Source organism: Microcaecilia unicolor, chromosome 6 (genome assembly GCF_901765095.1).
Source record: "Microcaecilia unicolor chromosome 6, aMicUni1.1, whole genome shotgun sequence".
In the NCBI taxonomy this organism is placed as follows: domain Eukaryota; kingdom Metazoa; phylum Chordata; class Amphibia; order Gymnophiona; family Siphonopidae; genus Microcaecilia; species Microcaecilia unicolor.
The window spans coordinates 26328173-26343985 of NC_044036.1; the positions used below are offsets into that span (position 1 = coordinate 26328173).

At 39.6% G+C, this 15813-nt stretch overlaps 1 protein-coding gene across 3 annotated transcripts in view; it reads left to right on the plus strand.

Moving 5' to 3' along the window:
* Positions 1 to 15813, plus strand: part of ZFYVE9 (zinc finger FYVE-type containing 9) — a 170941-nt gene that overhangs the window by 40395 nt on the left and 114733 nt on the right. The gene's annotated exons all lie outside the window — the stretch shown is intronic.

Here is a 15813-nt window from a genome sequence, read left to right on the forward strand (position 1 = left end):
TTGAAAGTGCTCCATTAGTCTCCCATTGGCTTACTGCCAACCATGATATTTCTGATCTTAAGTTCCTGGTCTTTAGAACTTTACAAATCAACAAGAGAGGTGGAAATATAGATGCTCAACTTCTGAGAGAGGAACAAAAATTGATTTTTGAATTGAAAACCCTTGCGCCTGAAGGACTCAATAGTGAATTGGATCTCTTCGTCTATTTATAAAATTCTATAATAATTCTCTCACCTCCATAATATTCAGGTATGATGTGCATAAAAGCATCCCACCAATAGAGAAGTTATTTTTTCATGTCTTTTTTATTTATTTATTCATTTCTCAAGATTAAAATAGACCATTAAATATTTTATACTGATGCATTTTATATGTATGTACGTGTATGTTTTTGTGCATGCATGTATGTATATATATATATATACATATATGTATCCGCATTATTTTGCACTTTTTGTATGTATATATGTTGATGACATAATGTTTTTTGTAAATTCATTCCGCAAATATATATATGTATTTTGTCTAGATCATTATTTTTATTATTTATTTAAAAAATTTTTTTATTACAAATATATTAATCCATGTCTTTATGCATGCAGATGTGGGGATAAATAGGTATATGTATCCTTTTTAATATCAGTAGATTTATTTTTATTATATATGTTCATATACATATACATTCACACTCAATATTTACATTAGCACTTCTTTTTTTATTGATCCAACCCCCCTTTTTCTCAAACACATAGAAACTTTGCTCTTCAATTATTCTAATCTATATTTCCCCCAATATACCTTTTACCCTTACAAATTCAGAGCACTTTGCTCTTTTAATTGACATAGCTTTAATCTCGGTTTTGTTTTCAAATCTTATTTATCTATTGTGTCATTTAACATTTATAGCGTTCCTCTACGATAAGATACATCGTTCGTCAATGATGTTACTCCTTTCCCTTGTGACAATGTTCGTTTATTCGACACGTCATTTTTACGTCCTTTTTCTGTTACACTCACTATTGGTTTACCTATACACCAATCCTCTGCTTCTTGGACGCCCTGATTGAGTATCTTCTCTGTCAATCTATCACATCAAATATCACATGATCATGACTCATCCAATAGCGCACCTACATGATCATGACTCACCCAAAAGCGCACTTACGTAATACGTCTTCCTTTTCTTCCCCCCCCCCCCCCCTTTTTTTTTGGCGCCAAACACAGCATTTATAGTTTATAGTATATTTTTTTCACACAGTCATATCGAGACGCTGCGCCAACAGAATACTACAAAGGTCTTTCTCAAGGTAAATACGATTTCTTTTTGTTAGCTTATGCAAGATACTCGGGGCGATATGAATAACTGTAAATATTTTTCTTGTCGCCTACGGAAGACATATGATAGTGCCTATATATATATATTTATTTTTTTTCGCAAACTTTTATTGTGCATACTAATTTTTTTCGCCTACGGAAGACATTCAGAGGGGCATATGGTAGTGCCTATATATATATATTAATTTTTTTCGCAAACTTTTACTGTGCATACTTTTATTGTGCTTATTGTTTAGCTTGAAGTTGGTTATAGTTACTGATTTTGCGATCTCATTTGGCTGTTCCGTTTGTACCGTGAACGCCGTGAGAAGGTACAAGCACTGTTCATTTGCAGTACTGCGCATACCTTCTCTTATTAAATCACCAACACAGTACAGTGCCAACACTGTGTATACTTTTCTGCCCTACGTACCCGATTAACACCGTATACATTTTTCTCCCTTATATTTCCTGATTTACAATGTAAAGTCCTTTGGACACATATTCTTGGTCTAAACACCATACATATTTTTTCTGCTCTATAGATTTCGTGGACACATCTTTAAAGTACAATATATTTCTGTTATAACCCGAGGTGGAGTAATGTCGTTTTCTCTTTCTTTTCTATTCTATTTTTCTGCATAGACTATTCGCCCTCAAGTTCCTACTTGAGAATACAAGGATCACTAAGGTCGGTCTTTATATATATATACATTTTTTTCATATAAACACCTGATCTCATTACTTTTTACATACTCACTGCATCCTATACTTTCTGTAATTACTGATCTTATACCCTCTCTGAAAATGGGCTTTGAATATGGCCACATATATATATATATATTTTTTTTAAACTTCTTTAATAATTAAATACCCTTAGTATACACATATATATATATTTGTTTAAACTTTCCATTTTTTAATTTTTAATTTTCAGTTTGATTTAAAGATACATATACATGTATTATATATATGTGTGCATGCATGTATTTGTGTGTATGTATGTATATTTATGTACACATATTTTCCTGACTTTCTTTGTCTTAATCATAGATTTATATGTGTGCACACTAATGCAATATAATATGCAAGCATGTTCTGCTTTCTATTTGTTATATCTTATAGAGTTTTCACATATGGACATGTGATTATATGTGTATATATATGTACCTTTTACTGCATTTCATATCTCTTTTTTAGATTATACAAATCCATATTGTCTTATCATTCTGAATTATTTATATTTATATTATATATATTTTTGTCAATATTATGTTTCTTCTATATATTTTGTTTTTCTTATTATATTACTTTGATTATATTTGTTGTTTTTTTTTAATTGATGTTTTTAAATATCTATTGTTTTTAGACTCCTGAGGCAGGCCTTCTGGCCGAAACACAGGTGTCTGTGTCGAGTCATTCAATAAAGTGGTTCTTTAAATTTAACTCCCATTCTCCTGGAGTCATTGGTCCATTTCCCACTCTTCTTCTGTACTAAGCGGTCCGTTACACATTTGAGTATCATTTAAAGATCTCCAGTGATACAGAAAAGGATCAGTTGGTTCCACCCAAAATGTGAGAGTGGTCCGAAGAGCATGTAGAACCGCCTTACACAAGAGAGAGATAAATCCTTTAGGGAAGGTGGCGCTCCAAGAGCAGGTGCCAAACAGCAACAAAGGGCCCTGTGGAGGAGTGTAGTTCCAAATCTGTCCAATGTGATAAAGAAGACGAGTCCAAAAGTGCAAAACCACTGGGCAATACCAGAGCATGTGCCCCAAAGTAGCCTCCTGTGTAGAACATTTAGGACAGAGTCCCTGTAGGATGAGACCTGTTCACTGTAAGGAGATATGCACAGGCAGAGGGGAACTTATACAAAGTTTCCTGATGAGAAACATTAATCATGTGCTTGCTGATGCCCAGGATAAAATCCCTCAGTTGTTGCTCCGAAAACTGCGCCTGTAAATTTCTTGTCCATTGCGTTTCTACACGAGCATAGTCTAATTCTTCTGTAGAGTCCAACAAATATGTATGGTGAAATGTTAATGGGACTTTCAACTGCACTCCCAAGGACACTGCATCAGCCAGAAGTTCCTGCACATCCTCCGAAAGATCTGCCCAAAGAAGGATGCCCACCTAATGCTTCAGCTGCAGGTAAGCAAAATAATCCTTCAGTGGTGTAGAAAACTCATTCTGAAGACTCTCAAACGAGTTCTTCACACCTTCATCCATGAGAACATGGAACAGGTACACAACACCCAGCTATGCCTAAGAAGTGAAGATGCTCTGGCTTTGTTCTGGAGGAAAAACTGGGTTGTGGCAAATGGAAAGAAAAGGAGTTGTTGCAGAAAAGTGGTTTGTTGACTCATCTTCAGAAAAGGGTATATTGTAAAAGTTCCGGTCGGTAAGGCATTGTTGGTATGGACCACTGTACTAAAATGGATATGTGGCACAAGTCGGGTCTCCAGAGAGACCCATACCTCCCTGAGCTCTAGGGATCTGTAGGACCTGAAGCGACAAGTGGGGGTCGTCGAGCTCGCTACAGGAAGTTCTGTAGAGCTCTATTGAGAGTTCTCTCGTCCTTCCCATTGAGAAATACAGGCAACATTTGAAATAATACAGCCATTTAGGAGCAAGCAACATTTCAGCAATGGATCCGTCTCCAAAGAGTTAAGGGAAAGGCCCTCCAGGTATGTAATTTCCCCAAGGTGTCATCTAAAAGCGGGCACACATCGATAGAATAAATCCTAGACACGTTACAAGGAATATAAACTCCCAAATATTTAATATGATCTGAAGCCCAAATAAACGGAAAGGGCCACTGGTGAAATAGTCTGCAAATATGGTGTCCAAATGGCCAAAAAGTCTTTTGACGTTTAGAAAATGGACGTGAACCATAGGTTTCCCACTTCATTAGGGCATGAAGTTTATTACACCAATATCAAAAAGTGGGCAGGGAAATCTTCAACCAGTGGTTTTAAAATGCATTTCTGGGCCAAAATATATGCTTTTGATTTTGTTCATTTTAATGACACTGTGAATTACCTTAAAAATAAAAAAAGTCTGTATGAAGGTACCAGTGTTTTATGGTCATCAATTGGATTTTTGGTTGGTATATTAGAATAGGCATAGTTGGGCATTTAAACTAGTTTTGATGATGCACTTTTTTTTTTTTTTGATAGAGTAATTTTGTTAAGCAGTCTGTTCTGTTCCCTAGTTGGGGAGAGCTAGACAGTAGTACTGATTTTTATATTGAAGTATTCCTTATCCATCATTCTAAATGAAAACATGATTTGCATTACTTCTGACCTTGTGCTGTTCTCATAAGTTTGCAGGCATCCAAATGTTAACAGTTCCATTTAAAAAAAAAAGAACATTATACTCCTTTTGATTTTGGACACAACGATTTCACTTGGGGTAGTGTCTGCATGACAATAATGAACCTTACTCCTAAGCCAGGGTGTGTAGTTTATGATCTCAGTCTCTCAAATTGACTGCTAGCACTCACTGCTCATACTGGCATTGTTCTGGAATTCATAGGATGTATAGCCAATTTATTTATTTATTTATTTATTTATTTATTTATTTACACATATTTAATATACTGCCATTCAAAAAAAAAATCAATGAGAGCTGCAGGATATAAAAATATTCAGAAATAAAAACAAATAAAAACCAAGACAAACCATAACAAGAGCCAAGAAGGAAGGGGAGCGAAGTAAAACAAGAAAGTCAAACCTAAGACGATCAGTGGCAGAACACATGAGGTAACAGTAGGGATTGAAAAGAAAAAGAGAATTAATCTGCAAATGCACAGATAAAGAGCCAGGTCTTCAAGAGAATTTTTAAATTTAGTCAGAGAAGATTCCAAGTGAATTTCTAAAGGGAGCATGTTCCGTAAGGTTGGAGCTACGCAACAAAAGGCAGAATCACGGGAGATAGGCAAAGCTAATTTTCTCAAAGAGGATATCACAAGGTGCACGAAGAGCATAAAGAACGTTGGGGTTGCTAAGGAAAAGAATTTAAATAAGTCAGGACACCTGAAAAAAAAAAACGCTTTATGGGTAAGCAATAGAATTTTAAAATGTATACGATATTGAATATGTAACCAGTGCTGGTTGTAGAGAAGTGATGTAACGTGATTCTACTTTTTTGCATTATAAATCAGTTTCAACCTGGTGTTAAAAGCGTCTAAGAGAACACAGAGGGACATCTATCAACAGGGCGTTACAACAGTCCAGCTTATTAAGAACAATTACATGAATAAGAGTCTTTAAGGCTCTGGGCTGAAGATATGGTTTAAGAGCCCTAATCTTCCAAAGGGAGAAGAAACATTTTTGAGCTGCTCTGGAAATATGAGGTTTAAATGAGAGGTGATTATCAATAATAATGCCGAGCGAAAGAAGCTGCCCCTTTAATCGATATTGAAGTTTGCCCAAAGAAAACTCAGAGGAGCTGAAGGATGAACATGAGAACACAGAGGCCTTCAGTCTATCAAGGTGTGCTTGGAAATTGCTTTTGATTATGCCTGTGGCATCCAGTATAATGGGAAATATTTTTGTATCTTTCTACCACATTTTCTTGGTCTAACTGCTTTATTTGGTAGTTGAGGATCTTTACATCCAGGGGCCTATAAGTTGATTTTTAAAGGGAAACTCCATGTTGACTGGGGAAATTCAGGTACATTGTAAGCTTGAAATAATATGAGATCACTTATAACACAGTTAAGAGCTGGACCTCATTTTTTGTTGTTGTTGTTGTTGGTAGGTCATATAACGTGTTACTCCAGTGCCAACGTGATGGGACATTCCCTTATGTCCAGTTTTGTCATATGCATGTTTTCTCGAAAATGCAAGCCTTTGTTACCAAGACTTGGCTACCCTTATCTCTTAATCCCAAAGTAGTGGCCTGACCTAAAAGGAGACCCCCAGGAGTAAATGTAATGTTTTGCAGAAGAATATATTCTAGATATCTTCCTAGGGACTTCCAAAATGGACAGAGCTTCACACATCCCCAAAAAGCATGAAAACAAAGTATTGGATTCTCTAGAGCGTTTCAGACATATCAGCAACTCTGTTCTTTCCATCCAATATAATCTAGACTGGAAAATGTAAGCTCTTAAAAGGGCCTTTCACTGGCACACTCGTAATTGTGTGCTTCCCACCCGGGAAGGTATGGTTCTAATCAATCTCAACAGATCTCTGGCACCTGCAGGATGGTGTAAGTCTTCACTCCAGTGGATTGCCAGAGCAGTTCAGTCTCGCTGGGGTCTACAAGCCAACAATATTTTATGGAATAAAGAAACAGAAATCGGAGGGCATGTCAAATAGCTCTTGAAATTTAAAATTCACATTAAAACTTAGGGGGTCTTTTACTAAAGCTTAGCTCGAGTTATCTGCAGCAGGGCCCATAGGAATATAATGGGCCCTGCTGCAGATAACTTGCTCTAAGCTTTAGTAAAAGACCCCCTTAGAAAAGAACTATTTAGAGACTGAATGTAATGTGAGGTTTGCATACTATTAGATATTGCCAAATCTGGATTTGTACCTAATGAGATTAAGCGGTCTTACATTTTTCCATCCGGTAATAAAAAAGAAAAAGAAAAAATGGTTTTAAATAACAACGAAACCTTGGTGAATCCATCTTGCCATCTGAGGATTATCTAGACTTGGCTTGCAAATCTGCATTCCCATTTAAAAGTAAAAGATTAGTGCAGCTTGGGCCGAAGGCCCAAAATCTAGAGTGGCTGTACTATAGCACTAGATTATGAATAATATGGCAGTAACTTAGTTTTGGCATGTAATATTTAATTTAAATGCCAGGGGTGACATAATACTTTTTACATTTGCATTGGGGTGTAATCCTCTGTATTACAAAGCCAGTCACCTAGATGCGTAAGTAAGCAAGCCATATAGATTTTAATATCTGCGATACCCAAACCACCCTGTTTGCAATTACCTGTTAAATTGGAGAACTTATTTTTGATTTCTTTCCTCCCCAGCAGAAAGAAGTCATTGGTCTATAAAGATTTTTGATATATTTTTGTTTCAGGTACAGGGGAAGTGTTTGGAAAAAATACAGCCATTTAGGGAAAATAATTGTAGTGAATAAACAAATCCTCCCCATTAAGGACAAAGGAAGCGCTGCAAACCACTGCTGTAGGGGAGGCGTTTAGTATTAGTAATCAATTTTGTAATACTTATCTGGTGTAATCTGGAAGTATCAACACATAATTGTGCTGCATTTCCAGGAATTCTAAATTAGATTTAGTTTGAAACCAGAGAAATCTCCAAACTCTGTGATATTTTCCAATAATATTGGTAAAGACCGTTCCGGGTCGACTACAAAAGCAGGTATCTTGAAGATTTCCTCTCAGCCTGTATGTTCCTAACATCTGGGTTTCCTAAGATGTCTTTAATTAAGGTGTCCAGAATAAGGACAAAAAAGGGGCGAGAGGGGGCACCCTTGTCTAGTACCTCTTGTTATTTCAAAAGACTTGGAGGATATCCCATTGACTCCTATTTCACTTATTGGGAAATAGTATAAGGCCTGGACCGCTGACAGAAGGGACCCTGTAAGACCATAGATTAGTAATACTCATACATAAACTGCCAATTATCTCTGTTGAATGCCTTCTCTGCATCAAAACTGATAAGCAGAGAAGGTGTCGCACCAAGCCTCACCTTCTCAAGAGAAGGTATTATTTGTTGCAAGTTTTTCACCATCTATCGAGAATGCACGAAGCCCACCTGAGGCTCAGCCACTATGTGAGGTAAGATTTGGGCCAACCTATTAGCCAGTATTTTGGCAAAACTTTAGCCTCAAAATTGATAAGTGAGATTGGTTTGTATGAATCTGCCAGTTGCGAATCTTTACCTGGCTTCAACAAGTCCACTATTGGGGCTTTATGTAAAGAGGAAGGCATAATTCCTGTGGCTATAAGAGAAACACTGTTGTCAAGCAATTAGTAATTTCAGGGCATAGAATCTTATAAAATTCAGAGGAGAGACCATCCACTCTAGGTGTTTTATGGTAAAGGACTTTGTATGATAAAGTATTGCACCTCTTCCACCGATATAGGGGCATTAAGAAGATTTCTCTGAAAATCATCAAGTTTAGGTAACTAGACCAGAGAGAGACATGATGCTATCCAAATCAGACAACCCTACTGATTAAGGGTAGCCTAAGAGGCCTTATTAATGCTGTTGGAGATTAATCCATAAATTTGTCTATCTCTTCTGATTTCTTCTCCTGTCTTTTGAGTTAAGCCTCATGAGACTTTTCCTTATGGGAAGTATATGAGATATCACCCCTTAATACAGCTTTAGCTGCTTCCTAAAAAATATTGGCTTATTACAGTAAATAATCTTCCCACTTTCCTAGGAGGTATTTGTGAAATTTAGAATCAGAATATAAGTCCCAAGAGAAATGCCATCTTTTCCTCTCAATCTCTTGCTTGTCTCCCTCTATCTCCATGCAAAGCAGAACATGGTCGTAGACACACATTGGACCAATTTCAGCTGTCTGCTAATGGGGGCCAAAGAGGAAGAGATCAAGATATTATCTAGTCTAGATTCTGACCCATGTGCTCTGGAAAAGTGAGTAAAATCTCTACTGTTGGGGTGAAGAAACTGCCATGTGTCTAGAAATTCTAGGGTGTCATATAATAAGGGAACACCCTTAGAGTAATCAACCAAGAATACCACTGATGGTCAAGAAGACCAATCTAGAAGTGGGTCGGAAACGCTATTAAAGTCTCCTCCCTTGAGTATGGGTATTCCCTGAAATGTCTGTAAATGACCTAAAAGTATTTTAAAAAATAATGTGACATGCTGATTTGGGGCATATACAGTGCATTTTTCCTAGCGAAAAAGGTACCGATATTCAAATGCTGGGCCAGCCTTCAGGGGTGGGGTGATCACCGAGGGACACACCCCACAATAGCCAGGACCCCTACAATCAGTATCAGAATCTATGACAAGGCAGAATTGGTGTGTAGAGGACCATGGGTCAATTTTAGCAGACAATGGAAAAGGTGCCGGTACCCAGTACCCCCAAGTACCCCCTCAAAAAAAGCCCTGGGCATATATATTTACTAATAACAAAGTTTGGCGATTCAGATAAATATGTGTTATGATGTATCTACCCTGTGAGTGCACAATGCTCTTATGTTTTCCAGTATCAACCCTTTCCAAAAAAGAAAGATAACTCCAGCTTTCCTGTTCTTCGTTGGTCCCTCCTCATAGTCTCCCACCCATCTGTGACATAATTTTTGATGTTCCCATGAGTTTAAATGTGTTTCTTGAAGAAGTGCCCCTTGAACTTTATGTTGATTTAAGACTTGCAATATTTTACTACATTTAGTGGGTGAGGCAATCTCTCCTACATTCCAGGACATGATTTTAACCATTCTCTAAATAAGCCTGTGGGGAAAACATGAGTAAGATCTAATAATTAAAAAAAACAGAGGGATAGGTGTCCCAGCCCACACCCTCCCTCTGAAAACCAGTGCTAAATAGTCCAACCTTATCCCTTCAAATCTTATGAATTCCAGACTATGTAGTCTGTCCAACTCTTTCATTTACATAAAGCAATGAGAAAGTTTAAGTATGGCTACACCATCCAAATCAACCCCCAACCCTCTATCTCAGCTCCCAACTCCTAAACATCCCCTCCAGAAATGGCTCGTTAATCAACCAGCCCCGTTTATTGTACCCTTCCCCCCCCCTTAACAGTAAATCATGAAACAGTCGAGTACAACCCTCATTAACTTAAGAAAAAAAAACACAAAAAAATATTAAGATGACCTGATATGGTGCAATAAGAAAGCAATATCTGTGCTAAAGATAGCACCTATTGACTGTTAATCCAAAGTAAAAAGAAACAAATTAAAACCAGAAGTACTCTGGATGGAGCCAGTAAAAATTATGGAAATAACTCCATGAGCACAATAGAAGAAAAATATCTGCAGTTTTCAATTATTATACAAGACACGTCTTTAAGATGCAATTGATCATGTACTCAGAGGGGTGGATATTGAGAAGGATCTGTTATATCAGTTCTGATGTTTGGCAGAATTCCAGCTTCCAAATAATTGAGAAGGGACCTTCCCTCCCTACATCAGGAGGAAATGCAGACCCTCCCCAGACAATACTTAACAGAAACAAAACTATAAAGAACTCTGAAAGTAGCTCTGTATGAAAGTATATCCGGTAAAAGCAATAAGATATTGAATGCTGCATAATATCTCAGCAATTAAACACAATAATTGCCAGTCGGTGTCCTTGTTTTATTAAAAGTCCTAAAGTGAATGACCATGACTAGAATCTCCTATGCATATGGAAGTGCTGAAGGTCACCAGACAATAAATTAGATCTCCCTGCCAAGGTACTATAGTGCTTATTCCTCATGATGCAGAGTCCGCTGGTCTAGTATTAAACAAGTTTATAAAATCTTTTGCCAATCTCGCATCCTCAAAACATTTGTTGGAGCTCTCAAGCTGCACTCACAACTTTGCAAGATAAGGTAATGAAAACTTTCTCTGAGGACAAGCAGGCATAATATTTTCACATGTGGGTGACGACATCCACAGAGCTCAGTGTGGACTTTGCCAAGTGCACTGTCACTTTAAATCTTTCAGGCAGTGTCCACACTGTGAATGCATGGGTGCCTTTCCACTCGATGTTTGAGCATTGGAGTAGCAGTCTATCGTTTTTAATCAGAGTTTGTTTTTTAAATCTCTCAACACGTCAGACTTGTGCTTTTTTGGTGCCTTCCCTTTTTCAGGATATTTTTTCTTCATATTCTTATTTTTTTTCTAATTCAGTTTATTCATTTATTTTTCAATTATTTTTCAGTTTTTGGTCTTTGGACCAGACCATTTTTGCCTGGGAAGCATCAACCATTTTCAGGTACGCGACTACTCGAACTTCCTGGCCATAGAGCATTTTGACCTTTCATCGGCCGTTCTTGTCAATGAGGGTAACGAGGTTGCCAAATGGCTTTAAGAAGTGTAGTCAATGCAATAGGTCCATTTCAGGCACAGACTCCCATAACTGGTGTGTTCAGTGCTTGGGTCCAGAGCATTTGGTTCATACAGTATAGTCTCTGCCTGTGCATGCAAGTGGAGGACCCTTAAAGCCCACAGAGTCCATTGTGAAAACCTTTTTGGTTCTGCATTGATATCGAGCATGACAGGGGGGTTTGGCACTTAACCCGCCATTGCCCCATGTAAGCCGCATTGAGCCTGCCATTAGTGGGAAAGCGCGGGGTACAAATGTAACAACAACAACAAAAAAAACGGGGTCAAAAACCCCAGATTCTTTCACAGTCTAAACAGCATGTTGTTTTTACTCCTTTCTAGAGCGTATTGCCTCCGTACAGTTGTTCGTGCCAAGCAACCTACCAGTAGGAGGAAGACTCATCCTCTTCCAAAAGAAGTGGCGTCTCATAACCTCTGACTGTTGAGTGCTATATACCATGCATCACTGTCCCTCTGCGTTGGGGAAAAAAAAACCTCCTGATCATCCACCAAGAGAGTTTCGTTTGAACTCCCTCCAAATGACACTACTTTGAGAGGAGCTCTTGGCCTTCCTCTAGCAGAAAGCAATAGAACCAGTTTCTCCACTGGTACAGGGATGGAGTGTTCTATTCCTGAAGGTTCTATTCCAAATATTTCCTCATACCAAAAAAACTGGAGTACAACCAATTCTCAATCTATGAGACTTAAACAAGTTCTACCAGCCATCAAGCTCTTGGAACTCGGGTTTGTGATCAATTACTCCAAATCACATCTTCAATCGGTTCAGACCTTAGAGTTCATAGGGACTCTCCTCGATACTATTGAGGGCCGAGCCTTCCTTCTTCAACCAAGAGCAAAGAACATTCTACATCTCTCCACACAGGTGTTCAAATCCACCCAAGTATCTGCTCATCGGATGCTCTGCCTACTCGATCACATGGCCTTAACAGTCCATGTAACACCATTGGCTCAGTTCCACATCTGAATTCCTCAGTGAATGCTCTCCTCTTAGTGGTCCAAAGCTATGGGATTACTGTTGGCCTGTACTCAAGTCACTCTACAGTTACACCACTCTCTACAGTGGTGGATGGTGTCCCAGAATCTCACCCAGGGTCTTCCGATTCCGCCCCCTCTGCATCACAGGGTCCTCACCATGGATGCCTCATTGGTAGATTGGTGTGCTCAGCTTGGCGGTTTTCACACACAGGGTTCTTGGTCCCTATGGGAGAAATTATACCATATCAACCTCCTGGAATCGTGAGCTGCCTGGAAAGCCCTCGGAACCTTCCAAGACCACATCCTTGATCAGGTAGTACTCGTATGCACAACTAGGTTGAGGTGTATTACCTGAACAAATGAGGAGAAATGGGTTCTTACCACCTCTGTTGACAAGCCATCCAGACATGGATTTGGGCGGCTTACTTGAAACTTTGTATAAGAGCTGTTTACCTTGCCCACAAACAGAATGCTGTTGCAGACAAATTGAGCAAAGTCCTTCAACCTCACGAATGGCCTCTCTGCATCTCTGTAGTTCATCAAATATTCCAGCAGTGGAGGACCCAAGTGAAAGATTTGTTCACGTCTCAGGACAAGCTTCCCTGCTTTTGTTTCAGGATAAATGCTCTCAGCCATGCTGCCCGGATGCCTTCTTGCTAGACTGGGGAACAGACCCTCTATTCGCCTTTCCTCCACTACCTGTCTTAGGGAAAACTTCTCTCAAACTGCGTTGAGGCCGAGGGACTGCGATTTTAATTGCTACCTGTTGTCCGTCTCAAACCTGTGGGATAGTTGTGTCTGTCAAGCAGCAGGTGGAGATAGAGAACTGAAAATTGAACTGAGAAATATCTCTCTCTGCATCCATTTCAACTCCTCATTATTTTCTCTCTCCAGCAGGTAGATTGACACACTTTTCAGCTTCTGGTTCTGAGTTTCCTCCTGGTCCAGTTGGTCAGCTGGTCCCTAGTTGAGCTTTACGGGTGGCATGAGTCTGCAGAGTCATATTTGGAGGAATTCAGATACCTGTCTGTGGTACCCTGCAAATTTACTTCTTCCCTCCTTTCATCTCTATCCTATTTCCTGTGGAGTTTATCAGCACAACAGCATAAAAAGAAAGAAAAAGAAAATGAAAAAGGTTTTCTAGAAAGAAGTTTGTTGGAGAGCATGGGACAGAATATCAGTCTTGATTCTTTCTCATCTGTGGTAAGACTTGTGGAGACTGTGAGCTTGGGGAGAGAGTAGCAGGCAGTGGTGAATCTGACTAAAGTTTGACTCAGAACTGTATGGATGGCTGCAAGTTCTACTTGGTTCAGGGGAAGGAACCTGACTCACTTCTTGGGACACATGCTGCACTGGTGACAGTTGATGTGAACAGCAACTCCTGTGGAAGCAGTTGAGCGGTGTTCCTGCTGTGGGACCTGCTGGATGGCATCAGGGCATTGCAGTATGTTCAAGCCAGGAATCCTGTGAGATGTGGAGGAAACAATCTGTGACAGCACGTCTTCGGTTTCTGCTCGGCATCCGTATATGCTGGGGTCTTCGGGCTGCCCAGCGCTCAGTTTGATGCAGGAGAGTGTGGGAACAGGCACTATTTTCTCAAGGGTTGACTGGCAGTGAGGAACATCCTGTGGCTGATCATATAAAGAGCACAGCCACATTTTCACAGCCTTAGGGCCCGACAGAGCATTCAGCTGTATTGGGATCTTTGTTTTCTCCAGAGTTTATATTGCTCTTACATCAGGTCAAAGCTGCTGCAAGGTTCTTCAGTTTATCACCCCAGGTCCCCTCTGGCTCCTAAGAGATCTTTTTTAGATTTCCAGGAGCAGGCAGATGAGGCTGTCTCTGCTTCTCCTTCTTTATCTGATGTGACCTTGATCTGTTCAGAGGAGTCATTAATGAAGGAGCTGTTAGAGGGGGGAAAGCCCCCTCCTTATCCAAAAGTACAGAGGTTGTTTCATAAGGAGGCGCTCAATGCGCTATTTCTGAGGCACTGGTGGTGCTTTTCATTGAGGAGTCATCTGTTTCAGCATCAGGAGTTTCATCTTTGTTGTTCATGAGGGTGGGGGTTAGAGGTCCTTCTAAGGGCTTCCCGGTGCAACCAGACATTCAGGACCTGATTACAGCAGAATGGGTCTCACAGTATGTGGGGCTGAGAGTGGGAGGAGCCATAGCTTGCCTCTACCCCTTTGTTCCAGAGGAGAAATATAAATTGCAGCTTCCCAGGGTGGGCTCCTGATTATGTCAGTGACTAAGAAGAGCACCTTGCCAGTGGAAGAAGGCATGGCCCTTAAAGACCTACAGGATAGGATGCTAGAAAAGGTTCACTGAAACAAGCCTTTAAGTGGCTTCTTTGGGCCTTCAAGTGACAGTGTGCAGCTCATTCGTGGCAAGAAGCATGCCTGAAGTGGCATCAGCAGTTGGCAGTACAACATGGGGCCATAGTGCCCAGCTGGAAATGGGCTTGGCTTACTTGATGGATGCTGTTTATGACATGTTATGGGTTATGGCCCGAAGTATTTCTTTGGCTATCATGACACGTCAGCAACGTTTGTTGTGGCATTGGGCAGCTGATGCAGCGAGTCCACATCTATTTAAACTGCCTTTTCGGGGCAAATGGCTATTTGGAGAAGATTTCAGTAACTTGGTGAAACAACTGGGGGAAACTAAGTAGCTTAAAAGGGTATCATCTTATTTTCTTTTCTATGTTTTGATTTATTACCATTTATTACCTTAATTAAGTTGCTAATGGAGTGGGAATCTGTAAACTAAAGTCCCTTAAGATTTCTAGTTATATGCTAGGCTGATCTAATATATGCCTTATGTTATGTTAATATTTAGTTGCTGTTATTCTCGATGTATGTAGAGTCCTCGTTAGACACCTGGAAATCATAAATGAGTTTCACAAATTGGATAGACTGACTCAGCTTTTTGATAAACAGAAGCTTGGCCTCATGGCTTCCAAGCCCACAGGATTCTATCTACTGTAGGAATTGCTTTTGAACATCCCACAGGTTCTGGAATAGTGGGAAGCTAAGTAATGGGAAGAGAAATTAGATCTTACCTGATAATCTTCTTTCCTGTTGGCCTTCCCACTATTCCAGAGACCAATCCGAGGTTTCTGAGATGTTTAGTCGGTGCGAAGTAATGGGTCAAGTAACGACTGTCACTTTACATGATGCTTCCTGCATGTCTCACTCTTCTGTACAAGTTCTCCAGAGATGAGAGAGGTCCACACCTGTTTGCTCGTCTGGTTAATGTTAGGTTAGTGAGTTGTTTAAGGTTGTGTTTATTCTGAGCTTCTCCTTCTTCTTGTCTATGTAAATACTGAGGAGTTGGATTGAATGCCAAGAGAGATGTCCAGTATCAGTTTTCAGTTTTCTACCCCCACCTGTTGGTTGATGGCTACAACTGTCCCACAGGTTCTGGAATAGTGGGAAGGACTATGGAAAGAAAATGATAAGGTAAGACCTAATTTCTCCTTAACT